The sequence below is a fragment of the Aotus nancymaae genome, unplaced genomic scaffold (assembly GCF_030222135.1).
Source record: "Aotus nancymaae isolate 86718 unplaced genomic scaffold, 86718_ANA_hifiasm-v0.15.2.pri h1tg000048l, whole genome shotgun sequence".
Taxonomy (NCBI): Eukaryota; Metazoa; Chordata; class Mammalia; order Primates; family Aotidae; genus Aotus; species Aotus nancymaae.
This window is the reverse complement of record NW_026988462.1, coordinates 12,271,155-12,286,511: the sequence shown is the minus strand read 5'-3', so window position 1 is coordinate 12,286,511 and position 15,357 is coordinate 12,271,155. Positions and strand designations below refer to the sequence as shown.

Below are 15,357 nucleotides of genomic sequence, written 5' to 3'. Positions count from 1 at the left end.
AGGCAAAAGTGTTTGCCTAGGTCACATTCAGGGACCCCCTTTTGTGTGCAGCCTCAGGACTTGGTATCCTGCATCCCAGCCACTCCTGTCATGGCTAAAAGGAGCCAAGGTACATTTCAGACCCTTGCTTCAGAGGGTGCAGGCCCCAATCCTTGGTTACTTCCATGTGGTGTTGGTTCTGTGGGTGTGCACAAGACAAAAAATGAGGGTTGGAAACCTCTGCCTATATTTCAGAGGATGTCTGGATGTCGAGGCAAAAGTCTGCTGCAGAGGGCTGAGCTCACATGGAGAACCTCTTCTAGGGCAGGTCAGAAGGAAAAGGTGAGGTCAGAGTCCCCACAGAGTCCCCACTGGGGCACTTCCTAGTGCCTGCAGCTTTTCCAGGTGCACAGTGCAAGCTGTCAGTGGATGTTCCATTCTGAGGTTTGGAGGACAGTGGACCTCTTCTCCACGCTCCACTATATAGTGCTCCAGTGGGGAATCTGTGTGGCTCCAACCCCACATTTCTCATCTGCACTGCTCTAGCAGAGGTTCACCTTGAGGGTTCTGCCCCTGCAGCAAATTTCTCCCTGGATATCCAGGTATTTTTATACATTTTCTGAAATCTAGGCAGAGGTTTCCAAACCTCAATTTGTGACTTCTGTGCATCCACAGGCACCATATCACGTGGAAGCTGCCAAGGCTTGGAACTTGCACCCTCTGTAGTAATGACTCAAGCTGTGTCATGGCCCCTTCTAGCCAAGGATGGGGCTGAAGACTCTAGGACACAGGGTACCATGTCCCAAGGCTGCACAGAGCAGGGGGGCCTGGGACTGGGCTCAGGAAACCCAGTTTTGCTCCCAGGCCTTTGGACATGGGATAGGAGGAGCTTCCATGAAGGTCTCGACATGCCTTGGAGATATTTTTCCCATTGCCTTGATGATTAACATTTGGCTCCCCATTACTGATGCAAATTTCTGCAGTGGACTTAAATTTCTCTCCCCAAAATGTGTGTTTTTTTAATATTTTTATTTTTTAATTGTATTACCAGGCTGAAAATTTTCCAAACTTTTATGCTCTGTTTGTTTGCTCTTGAATGCTTTGTCACTTAGAAATGCCTTCTGCCAGATACCCTAAATAATCTCTCTCAAGTTCAAAGTTCCACAGGTCTCTAAGACAGAGACAAAATGCTGCCAGTCTCTTTGCTAAAGCATAGCAAGAGTCACCTTTGCTTCAGTTCCCAACAAGCTCCTTATCTCTGTCTGAGACCACCTCAGTCCAGACTTCATTGTCCATATCACTATCAGCATTTCGGTCAAAGGCATTCAACAGGTCTCTAGAAAGTTTCAAACTTTCCTGCATCTTCCTGTCTTCTGAGCCCTCCAAGTCTCTTGGAAGTTCCAAACTTTCCCACATTTTCCTGTCTCCTTCTGAGCTCTCCAAGCTGTTTAAACCTCTGTTTATTACTGAGTTCCAAAGTCACTTCCAAATTTTCAGGTATCCTTATGAAAGAGCCCCACTGCCTCAGTACCAATTTGGTGTATTAGTTGATTCTCATGTTGCTATGAAGAAATACCTGAGACTGGATAATTTATAGAGAAAAGAGGTTTAATTGACTTATAGTTTCACATGGCTGGGAAGGCCTCAAGAAGCTAATAATCATGGTGTAAGGCACCTGTTCACAGGGTAACAGGAGGTAGAATGAGTGCCCAGCAAAGGGGAAGCCCCTTATGAAGCCATTAGATATCATGAGAACTCACTATCATGAGAACAGTATGGGGAAAACAGTTCCCATAGTTTAATTATCTCCATGTGGTCCTGCCCTTGACATGTGGGAATTATAACAATTCAAGGTGGGATTTGGGTGAAGACAAAAAGCGAAACCATATCATGTTGTTACTGGACCAAAAGATTTATATCAGAGTAAAGATTGAAGGAGATAATTGAATGGAACTCAAACTCATTTGTCTATTCTACATTAAGAAATTTAGAGCATTGTATTTGGTAGAAGGAAAGAGTATATACAGAAAGTAGAATTGGAAGTGCCAGTTAAAAGTCAGATATTTGGGCTGAATTTGGGTAAGTGTCCAGGGAAGATCTGAGGAAGGGATGTGGGGATATGTGCAGTATTCATGCTTCAGGCTTTGGAGAGAGGATTGGGTGGCAAGTACGTACAGAAATTTCTCCAAGGTGTTATGAATTGCAGCACCTCTAGCACTTTTTGAAAGACTGTTGTAAAGAATTAAATTGCTTTGTCATTGCTTTTGGATGTTTATTTAGCAACAAGTTGAAACAGCCATAAAGAGACCCACTTTTATTTTTATATTAATAAGCTCAGAGGGTATATTTTTGAAAGCATACACCTCAACTATTTTGTTTTCAAACTTACAGTAGCTGTTTATCAAAGAGTGTAAATGTCACATTTTTCCCTTTTTGATTTTAATGTTACTTATACTCCATAGTAAAATTGTGATGATTTGCCTTTCTAACTGAATGATTTCAGTTTTAATGTCTTAACATTTTTAATACATCTTATTTTCTGAATTTCTTCAACTTACTACTATATTCGCTGCTTTTGCCGTGTATAACCATGTATAATAAATTAAGTATTCCTTTTCTCTATATAACTGAATATCTAACCATTGGTTAAATCTGGTCCTGTAACTGTTATGTCTTCAGTATTTCTAGACTTTTTTGGTATTGTTAGGTAACCCTATTTTGTTTTATTTATTTTTGTCTTTTCTTTATCTCTGTGGCAGTATCTTTGCAAAGTACCAGCTGTTGGTCCAGTTTAGTTTGTCTTATCAATCAGTTCTACCAGGAACTGTGTATATATCAACAGACTCTTTTAGCAGAAGTACAGACGGCTAAGGTTACTCATAATAGACCAGGAAACCAGAAGCCAGTCCTTGGCATATCCTTTGCTTTTAATGAGAACCATGATTTGATTAATCAGATGGATGAACAAAAACTTATGCCCAGTTGTAGTACTTCATAATCTGCCCCTCCCAAGACTGAATCCATTTATAGCATTGGATTTCTGCCTTGGCATGTTCTTCTAATTTTCAAAATTGAACTGCTGCCTAGGATGACTTGATTTTATCTTCTACTTATTAGTCTGGAACTCAGGAGGCCAATAATTACCTCAATAGTATCCAAACTACTAATTTTTAAGACCATATTCATTTGACTAGTTGGCTATCTATAATGAGACCAGCCTTTGCCATCGTTATTCCTTTATTTCTGTTAGATTGCTGTTAACTCTCTGGCTTTCTGAAGCCATAGTAGCATATAAGCTGAAGAGTGTCTTGTATATTAACTTATCAATAGAAGTTTCTTCTCATAGTGTACATTTATTCTCTGAGATTCTATAAACATCTTTAATTATATATTTGATACTGATTAGATTATATAAAAATTCCAGAATACTGATCTCTGAGTAATCAAGACTTCACATGTAATGACCTGTTATATTTATTTTTAAAATGAAAACTAAATGAAAAAAAAAAGTTTGCATTGGATCTAAATATAGTCATTAATTACTATGAAACTATAAAAATACTAAACCTAGATGTTTATTACTAAATAATTGACTTAACATTTTATTTTCAACTTAACTATGTAGAAATGAAATAGTGGCATTTCGACTTGAAATGCTATAGTTTTCTATTCCAAATTGAACTTCTATTTAAAGCACATTTAAAAATACTCTGTACAAAGTTGGCTATTGAATATTAAGAACATATACTTTTTTTGCATCTGAAATACAACAGTTTCAAAGTTAAATCTAACACTTACTAAAACTGTTACCTAAATAGGATGAAGACAAATAAACTTTGATGTCCCAGGAAGCTTTTCAGACTACCCTGTCTGTTCAGCACACTGGCACTGTTACAGCCCTCAAAATTTCTCTCCTAAGTTATTGTAACAAACTTATAATTACTTCATTTTCCATTAATTCTATCTTATTTCTTATTTATTTTTCACATTAATGTTAAGTGATTTTACTTTTAAAAAAATTACTTAAACATTTAATTGATAGATAATTATGTACATATTTACCAGGTACAAAATGTCTTGAGCACAACAGACTATTGAACAACATGGGGGTTAGAAGCAGTAAACTCTACACAAACAAAGGCTTATGTATAAATTTGGACTCCCCCAAAACTTGACTAATAGCTGTTAACTGGAAGCCTTACTCATAACAGTTGATTAACACATATTTTGTACATTTGTTATTTAAAGTACTCTTACAATGAAATAATCTAGAGGAAAGAAAATGTTACTAAGAAAATCAAAAGGAAGAGAAATTTTATTTATTGTTTATTAAGTACAAATAGATTATTATAAGGGCCGTTATTCTCATTATCTTCACATTGAATAGGCTGAGGAGAACCGGAGGCATTGGTCTTGCTTTCTCAGGGATGAGAGAATTGGAAGAAAATCTGAATATAATTGGAACCACACAGTTTAAACACATGCTGTTCAAAAGTTAGCTACACACACACACACACACACATTATAAAATGACTAAATATAGTTAATTAACATTAACTCACACTTATATTTTCATAGTGAGAACACTTAACATCCATTATCTTAGCATTTTTCAAGAATATATTATTAACTATATAGTTGCCATGTTGTACAATAGAGCCCTTAATCTTATTTTTTCCTATGTAGCTGAAATTTCTGACCCACCTTTTTCCAACCCCATACTCTCCAACCATCCTATCTACTCCTAATCATCAGCCTATGGTTTAGTTCTATGAGATCAATACCTATAGATTCCACATATAAGTGAGATTGTGCAGTATTTGTCTTTCTGTTCCTGGCTTAGTTACTTAACATAATGTGCTACATGTTCTTCTATGTTGTTGCAAACCATAGAATTTCCTTCTCTTTTGTGGCCGAATAGTATCATATTACATACATATACGTAACATTTTATTTATTCTTTCATCCATTGATGGAAACTTAGGTTGATTTCATTTCTTGGCTATAGTGAATAACGCCAGAATAAACAAGAGAGTATGAACATATTGTTGGCATATCTTTTGCAATGTGAGATTGTTTGCAATCTCCTTGTTTAATGTAGGTATTTATGCTGTAAGCTTCTCTCATAGAACTGCTTTTGCTCTATTGATAGGTTTTGGTATATTGTGTTTTCAGTTTTTTTCCCCAGGAAATATTTTAATTTTTCTTTTAATTTTGTCATTGAGCCACTGGTTATTTGAGAGCATGCTGTTTTCTTTCCATGTATTTGTGCATTTTTGAAGTTTCACCTATTACTAATTTCTAGTTCTATAACTTTGTGGTTAGGAAAGTTACTTGATGTGACTTCGGTTTTCTTAAATTTGTTGAGACTTATTTTGTGGTCTAACATATAATATATCCTGGATGTTTCATGTGTAGTTAAGAAGGATGTATATTTTGCAGCTATTGGATGGGATGTTCTGTATCTGTCTATTAGGTCCCTTTAATTTAGAGTGTAGATTAAAGCTGATGTTTGCCTATTGATTTCTTGTCAGGATAGTCTATTGCTGTAAAAAGGGTGTTAAAGATTCTATTATTATATTGCAGTCTACCTCTCCCTTTAGATCTATTAATATTTGCTTCATACATTTAGGGCCTCCAATATTGAGTGCATATATATTTAAAATTATTGAACCCTCATGGTGAGTTGACCTCTTTTATTATTATATTATGGCCTTGTGTGTCTATTTTGTAGTTTGAAATAAAGTCTATTTTACCTGAGATAAGTATAGTTACTGCTACCATCTATTTTTCAGCTACTGATGCTTTCTTTTGCTTTATTACTTTCATAGGATATGTTTTTTTAATACCTTCGAGTGTATGTATGTACTTAGAGGTGAAGTTGGTCTCTTGCAGTAAGGAGATAGTTGGTTTGGGCTTTTTGTTTTCCTTCAATCCATGTAGCCATTCTTTATATTTTGATTAGATAATCTATTGGTTTGCATTTAAGCTAATGATTAATTACTACTATTAATTACTACTATAATTTGGTTGTTTCCTAGTTATTTTATAAATTCCTTTTTTTTCTTTCTTTCTAGATGTCCTCCTTGGTGGCTAAGTGGTTATCTCTAGTAACGTGATTTCATTTTTTGCTTTTTATGTTTAGTGTATTTGCTGTGGGTATTTGCTTGGCGGTTACCATGAGGCTTACAAAAACATTCATAACAGGTTTTTCTAAGCTGATAACAACTTAACTTTGAGTGCACACATCTACACACCCCCCCCACACACACTCTTTCTCTATAATTTTACTTAATTCCCCCAACACACATTTTAAATGTTTGACATTACAATTTACATATTTTAACAAATTAGCCATTATTTTTGATAGTTTTGTCTTTTGACCTGCATACTAAAGACATAGGTTTTCATCCACAACCATTATGGTATTAGAGTATTCTAAATTTGAGTGCCTACTTTTACCAGTAAGTTTTATACTTTTATACTTTCAGATGTTTTTGAATTAATAATCATATTTATATTTATTTTAGTTTGAAAAATTCTCTTGAGTATTTCTGGTAAGACAGGTAAGATAGGTCCAGTGGTAATGAACTCCAGCTTTTGTTTAACTGGGAAAGGCTTTTTCTCACTATTTCTGAAGGATACCTTTGCTAGGTATAGTATTCTTCATTGGCAGTTTCTTGTCCTTCAGCACTTTAAACATATCATCCTAATCTCTCTTTCCCTGTAAGGTATCTGCTGAGAAATCTACAGCTAGCTCTATTAGAAATTCCTTATATGTTATTTGCTTCTTTTCTCTTGCTGCTTACAGGCTCCTCTCTTTTTTTTTTTTTTTGATTATAATATTGTATTAGTCCATTTTCATGCTGCTGATAAAGACATACTCAAGACTGGGAAGACAAAGAGACTTTATTGGACTTACAGTTCCTCATGATGGGGGAGGCCTCAGAATCATGGCAGGAGGTGAAAGGCACTTCTTACATGGTGCACCAAGAGAAAAAGAGAAATGAGCAAAAGCAGAAACCCCTAATAAACCCAACAAATCTTGTGAGACTTATTCACTATCACAAAAATAGCATGGGAAAGACTAGTCCCCATGGCTCAATTATCTCGCCCTGTGTCCCTCCCACAACATGGGAATTCTGGGAGATATGATTTAAGTTGAAATTTCAGTGGGGATACAGACTATATCATTCTGCCCTGAGCCCTCCAAATCTCCTGTCATCACATCTCAATATCAATCATGTCTTCCTGACAATCTCTTAAAGTCTTAAATCATTTCAGCATTAACTCAAAAGTCTATAGCACAAAAACTCATGTGAGACAAGGCAAGTCCCTTTTGCCTATAAGCCTGTGGAATCAAAAGCAAGCTAGTTGCCTCCTAGATACAACAGGGTACAGGTATTGGGTAAATACAGTCATTTCAGGTAGGAGAAATTGGCCAAAACAAAGAGGTTACAGGGCCCATGCAAGTTCCAAATCCAGTGAGGAAGTCAAATTTTAAAGCTCCAAAATGACCTCCTTTGAATCCAGGTCTCACATCCAGGTCAGACTGATGTAAGAGGTGGATCCCCATGGTCTTGGACAGCTTGGTCCCTGTGGCTTTGCAGGATACAGCCTCCCTCCCAGCTGCTTTCATGGGTTGCTGTTGAGTGTCTGTGGCTTTTCCAGTCACACAATGCAAGCTGTCAGTGGATCTGATGAAAGACATACCTGGGACTGGAAAGAAAAAGAGGTTTAAATGGACTTACAGTTCCACATGGCTGGGGAGGCCTCAAAATCGTGGCAGGGGGGTGAAAGACACTTCTTACATGGTGTCGGCAAGAGAAAATGAGGAAGAAGCAAAAGTGGAAACCCCTGATAAACCCATCACATCTGGCGAGACTCATTAACTATCACAAGAACAGCATGGAAAAGACTGACCCCCATGATTCAATTACCTTTCCCTGTGTCCCTCCCACAACATGTGGGAATTCTGGGAGGCATAATTCAAGTTGAGATTTCACCTTCTGTGATGATTTTATCAAAATGACTTTCGTTCTTCGGAGTTTGCTGAAGCCACATTTAGGGACTGAGAAGGAGTCTTGTAAATTTTATCGTTTTATATATATATATGTGTGTGTGTGTGTGTGTATATATCATATATATATAGATAGATAGATAGATAGATAGATAGATAGATAGATAGATAGATAGATGAGAGATTTCAGTGGGGACATAGCCAAACCATGTCAAATATGTTTGATTCTAATATATCATGGAGTGGTCTCATTTGGAAGGACTCTAATTTTAGATTTTGATGTTCCCATACTTGGATATTTGCATCTTTTTGCAGGTTTGAAAAGTTTTCTGTTACTATTTTTTATTCTTTAAAAATAAGTTTTCTACTTTTTCATCTTTTTTTCTTTCTCTAACTTGTATAACTCAATCATTTGATCTTTTTACCTGTCTCACAAATTCTGTAATTTCCTTTTCATTGCCTTTTTTGGGGGGAGTTTATAGAAATGCAAAATGCACTGGGAAGTCTCAGCAATAGAATCAAACAAGCAGAATAAAAATATTCAGAGCTCAAAGACAAGGTTTTCAAAATAACCCAATCCAACAAAGACAAAGAAAAAAGAATTAAAAAAAATGAACAAAGACTTTGAGAAGTTTGGGATTATGTTAAATGACCAAACCTAAAATTAGTTGGCATTCCTGAAAGAGAAATCTAAAGGTCTGGAAAACGTATTTGGAGTTCTGGCCTTGCTAGAAATGTACACATCAAAATACTAGAAGCTCAAAGATTACCTGGGAAATTCATCACAAATATATTATCAACTAGGCACATAGTCATAAGGTTATCTAAAGTCAAGACAAAGGGAAGAATGTTAAGAGCTGTGAGGCAAAACCAAGTGGTAACCTACAAAGAAAACCTATCAAATTAACAGCATATTTCTTAGCAGAAACCCTACAAACTAGAAGGGATTGGGGCCCCATTTGCAGCGGCCCCATTTTCAGCCTACTTAACAAAATAATTATCAGCCAAGAATTTTATATCTAGTGAAACTAAGCTTCATAAAGGAAGGTAAAATCAGTCTTTTTCAGTCAAATACTGAGTGAATATGCCACTACCAAGCCAACACTACAAGAAACACTAAAAGCAGCTCTAAATCTTGGAACAAATCCTCAAAATACATCAAAACAGAACCTCCTTAAAGCATAAATTCCACAGGACTTTTTTTCTTTTTTTCACTTCTCTGACTATATATTTTCAAATAACTTATCTTCAAGTTCACAGATTTTTCTTCTGCTTGATCAAATCTGTTGATAATATCTTATTTTTCATTCTATTCAGTTTTTTCTAGCTCCAGGACTCTGATAAGTCCTATGCTCACATTTTTCTCTTTCCCCCAAATGATTTTTTCTGTGTTTGTACTGTGCTACCTAGGGTGAGGGTAATGCAGATAATGTAAAACTCTTCTTCCTACCCTCTTTAACACATTATTTATTATTGTGCTGCAAGAAGGTACTAGGATATCTTACTTGGTTTTATTAGCTTTTGTGGAAGTATTTTTGCATGTGGATAGTTGTCCAGTGATATTTCTATGTGGGGGTGATTGCTGGAGGGTTCTATTCCAACATCTTTCACTCTCTCTGAAGTCAAACAGACTATTATCAGGTCTGAGCTATCAGAGAGGATGGTGAAGCATGTAGACTTGGAAAGCTCTCCATCATGGGACAGATCTCCTGGACTTTGAATACGTGTGTGGAGCCATACTTTCAACATTTCTCACTCTGTACTTTTTATTTCCTTGTTTTAAGATTCAAGGTGGGTGTTCTGGAGACCTATCTGCAGAGTGAAGAATAGACATACCTAGCCTTCAAGTAGAGAATTATTTCTAAAATATTATTTGGTTAGTTTACTCCCTGCCTATTAAGAATTTCACACTCTTTCAATTGCCTCGGTATAAAATTCCAAACTCTCCTTATAAGATGCAAATGCTCCAAGTCGTCACTTGCCTATTATATCCTAATGCCATAGCTTGCTGTTTGACTCAGATTTGTGTTTCTAGGTTTTTATCCTATAAATTATATTTCCCAGTTTCTTTGACTAGGTACATTTCTAAGAGTCTATTAACAGGAGATTCTAGAGTAAGATCAGAAAACATGAAGAAAGAAAAAGACTATTATTTTTCTGAATTCAGGTCTTTGTCATTCAATATTCTTTGAATGTTACTGATCAGTTACCATGAATGCCTGGTGGCATTCCCAGCACCAGCATCTCTGGGCTTACTCAGAGGTACCAAAAGCAAAGAAACCATGCCTATTGTCAATCAGAGCACCAGCCACACTGCTCTCACATATCCACTGGGAAACAAACTCCAGCTTTTCTGCTACCATAGCAGGGTGCTCTCCTCACAGCAGCCTGTGGGGACCAGGCTGCTTTTTCTGTGGTTTAAACAACCTCTTTTTCTGTGATTTAAACAACCACTTTGTTTACACAAGCACTAGCAGTGCAGTGTTCCCTCTGAACACAGATCATTGCACTATTCCTTTGCACCATTAGGTTCTCATAATGACACCTCTTTCCTTTAGTTCCTGACATCTCAGTTTGAAAGTTATTCTTGCAATTATTGGTTTCTGAATATTTACAGGTATACTTTTTTGCTTTTAGCTATCCAATATATATTTAATCAACTCTATTAAACATTGTCTACTTAAAATATGTAAGTGTTGTGAGGTGATGGTGAATGTTTAGCAACTGGCTGTCTGGTATGGATAGAGTAAAGGAGAAACATTGATTTGTAGAACTTGCTATTTTTAAGATGTAAATACTCTCATCGTGTCTGATTCAAACTACAAATGTGATGTCAAAATACAGATTAGGAAGACAAGTACACAATACACTCAACATTATAAGCCCACTTCAGCACACACTTTGTTTTTGGTGTTCTGACAGGACCATTAATGAAGCAGTGATGGATACAATAAGGTCAGAAAATAGACCCTCAAAGATGGAAATCTGAGATTGCTATGTTTTAGTAAGTGGCCTTTGCATCATATTGAATTTCTTTACAAGAGAAAAAGGTCCATGGGGAATATGACATGTGCTGGTACGTTGATGAATTGAAACTGCTTACATAGAATGAAGTGCCTGAGGAAGAGCATATTTTGTCTAAACAAGTGGTTGCTGTACATGACCATTAGTGATGACAGCTAGTAGTGGGCTAGGATGGTTATGTTATGATTTAACTGTAGAGTTTATAGAAAGAAAATTGCAGGTTCAGAAAGTAAAGTTTCAGCTCAAATTACACTAATAGAACCAGAGTTATTTTTGGTAGACTTCTTGAAGTTACAAAATAAATGTGACTAAAAATAACTGATGTTCATGTGATTGAGCATTTTTAAGAATTAGAGTGTAACCCAAAGACTGGTCAAGCATCTATTAGTAACAACCAGAACCTCTTTGGGGAAGTGGATTCATGACTTGGATGTTCAAATTTAATTGAGACTTATGATTCCTCAAGATACCCTGGGCCTCCAGTTTCAATGAAAATGATAAGGATTGAATATTTTACTTCCCCAAATCTCAGATTGAAATATGACTACCACTGTTGGAAGTGGGGCCTCATAGGAGGTGTTTGGATCATGGCGGTGGATCTCTCGTGAACGGCTTGGTCCTCTCCCCGTGGTAATGAGTTCACAGATCTAGATGTGTAAAAGGGATTGAAACCTTTCCCTTCTCTCTGTTGCTCCCAGTCTCCCCATGGCTCCCCTTTTGCCTTCTGCCATGATTGTAAGCTTCCTCAGGCCTTGCCAGAAACAGATGCTGGCACTATGTTTTGGGTATAGCCTATAGAAATGTGAGCCAAATAAACCTCTCCTGTTTATAAATTACCCAGTCTTGGGTATTCCTTTATGCAAAACAGATGGGTACAGGAAACAACTTACTTTTCATATCTTTACATAATAACATTGTAACCTGTCATTAGGAAATTCTTCAAAACAAAATTTTCATTCTTCTGAAGATACAGTTCTTCTACTCCTTATTACTTCTATAACTAGAATCATATATTGATATGCTGTAAGAGTTAAGTATGAAATGTGACACAAGAAGAGATAGTTTATTCTCAGTAATAGTTGAAAATCTGTACTTCGTTTATGAAGGCTTATGGAAAAATGTGTAGAATTGGATTATAAAGATATTGGAATAAGAAGAAAAATATAAAATTTAGAGTAAATTATCTTTCTAGGTAACTGATCAGATTCTAGATGTTATATGTTAGTTCAAACAGTGGAGAGTGGCTGAAAAAATTTGTATGGTGAATAGATTGAAACCTGTACACAATAGTGAATGTTATTCTATGCAGTTAACTTCTCTGATAGAAAAAACTCAAATGCTTAGGCTCATAAAAAAGTTGTAACTCATTCTTTATGAAAAATCTGGATATACATACTCAGTAGGACTCAGAAGAAAACTGCTTTACTACAGAATTGAGAAATGCATTCATGGAGAAATAATGGCCAGCTTCTTTATAAAGTTCTGTGATTGCTGTGACCTTTAGTTTGGAATGATGTTAGGAAATGCCACTATTAAGAAGATCTCTCTAATTTCAATGTTCATTTGAAAGTAACAGAGGCATTATTGTTATATTCAACTTCCTTCAATAAAGCGGATGGCATTACCACATTTAGAAGCAGGGATAAATAAAAGAGTAACAGAATATCTTAAACCACAGAGATTTTGGTGGTGACAGAATAAACACATTTGTCAATAAAATATTTAGAAAACATATTAAAGTGATACTTAAATAAACAAATACATAATTTCTAGATCTGAAGGCATAAATCTGATGCAATTGATATAATGGAATATTTTAGCCTTCAATCAAAGTCCAACATCTAGATTAGTTTACTTACCTAGAACTCCCCAAGTGACAATAAGTCAGTGTTCCCTTGTGATAAGATCATTAGAAATTAATGAAAGATATATTGTAAATAATTTTCTATGTTGTATTAGGAGCTATAGCCACTTAGATAACTTTATCATGGCAAAATAGAAATACCATGTTCCAGTAGACACAAGTTTTGAGTTGATATTTTCTGAGACACCTACTCTATGACTGTGGTCCATTCATCAAAGTGGACTTCTGCAAACATCAGGTAATAAATTAAACCTGGGCATACGTCTTGTGCATGGGTAGGTCACTGGGTCTACAGAATCTATCTGTCATTAATTCTCTTGTTCCTGAATTGGAGTTAACTTATTGGATACAAGCAGATTATTCATATTGGCTATCTAAACCATGGACTCAGGGCTATTATTTTAAAAAGTGCTAATTGGAAGCCCCATTAGTCTTTTTTTTTTTTTTTCTTAACCAGGACAAATTTTTTTTAAAAAAAGCACCACATAGCTGGGAGAATTCAATAAATTGATATAATTAGAACACACACACAGTTTGAAGAAGGAGGGTGATAGTATCTATCACATTATCAATTAAATTACATGTTTGGTCTGTGCAGAGGTTTATTAGCTTCTAAGAATGGCCACAGGTTGTAGTAAAATTTTACTCAGGAATGATTTCAATTGTGGCTGCAGTTTCACGTTTGGTATTTTTACATGCAAGGTCTCTATGACTAAATAGAAAACCATTCATCTGTTAATTGCTCTTTTCACAGCATTAAGAAAATCTCCCAGAAACAGTTTCTTTACTTAGAAAACAAAACAATACACTGTCATGGACTGCTGCAGATCTATATCAACTCTCTTTCTCTCTGTGTTAGTTACAAAGATCTTAGTTTAATTGACATAACACAAACTGTAATACAGATTACCTCTTACGTTGATAGTAGCATGTTGACTAAACCTGAGAAGGAGGGAGTAGAAAATAAGTTAGCAAATGAGATGTGACACATGCATGCTAACGGGTGAGACACAAATGCCATAGAAATTTAGGATCCTTCACTCCAGTGAAATTTCTCAGTGTGTAATAGTCTAAAAAGCTGTAATGATACTCTTCACAAATTGGGAGATAAGTTGTTGCTACTTACACAATCTATTACAAAACAAAAAAAAACATAAAATCCCTTGGATGGGCCCTTTACATTTTAGAGCAGTATAGACTGCATTCAGGTAATTGTAAGACTGTAGCTTCTGAGTAGAACTCTGAGCAAGAAAAGGCTCTGCACAAATTCCAGAGCTGAACACAGGCTTTTCTTTCTGACTGGTCCTATAACCCAGCAGATCTAACTGTACTTTAAAAGTTTTAAGTAGGTATGTCATATCAAACCTCTGAAAAGCCTCAATAGAAGATTCATAGAGAAGATTCCTGGGGATTTTGGATCATCTTATGATCTGTGAGATACTCTTCACAGTCTGCTATTAGGCCTTAAAAACTTAACACCTGTCTTTTGGTTATAAGATGCCAATATAACCTGAGGTGCCTATTATAAACTGTAACTAATCTACCACATTACAAGCTTTGGATGAATGAAAACGCAGCTTTTAATTGAAAAGTGTATATGTACTCTAGGCTAAGCAAAAGCAGTACCCCAGGCTCAGGTAGATTTTATAAGTATGTTTCTCATTCTCCCATGGTATCACCTCCTAGCTGCCCACTTTTCTGCCTCAAACCACATCTACCTTCTCATGGGGGAGTTCTTGGAATTTCTATTGGAACATTTTAGAAAGTCTGGGTTCTGCACAGTACTTTGATTCTAACTGGGAATGGGCTGAGACAGCATCAGAAGCATCCCTAAAAGACACCAAAGTTAAGGCATTTGTTAGTCTTCATTGTCTGAACAGAGTTGGCAAAATGTAACTATTGTACTTATGATTGAGAAGCAATGTTTTGCTTGGATAGTCAGGAATTGGAGAATTACAGGTTGGTGATATCTCTGAAAATGATACCGGGAATTTCAAATTGACATTTTGGAATTGGAATGGAATACATATATATTAATATTATGCATACATATCACACACATACATGTATATATAGGCAAACAAGTATATATGGAAATATTTTTATCACAAATATATACATATGCTAATATATATTTATATTTTCAACTTCATCTAAAATTATTCATTTATATATATGAATACATATTCAAATACACAGCACACACACACATATATATTGTGGATATGGAAGGCTCACCATATATATATATACACACACACACACACACACATATATATATGTATGTTTATATATATGGAAGGCTCATATATAGAGGGAGCCTTCCATATCCACAGAATTCATAGCTACAGATTTAACCAACCATGGATTGAAAACATTAAGGTAAAACAAAAATCAAACACAACAATAAAAATAGCACAAATAAAAAAATACAGTATAACAACTATTTACATAGCATCTACTTTGTATA

General features: G+C 35.7%; 1 non-coding gene across 1 annotated transcript; it reads left to right on the top strand.

The window, feature by feature from the left end:
• Positions 1-7,984: 7,984 nt before the first annotated feature.
• On the top strand, positions 7,985-8,059 carry LOC135268988 (small nucleolar RNA SNORD59). Its single transcript, XR_010337316.1, has one exon. It is a non-coding gene; the product is annotated as a small nucleolar RNA SNORD59 (small nucleolar RNA).
• Positions 8,060-15,357: the final 7,298 nt, after the last annotated feature.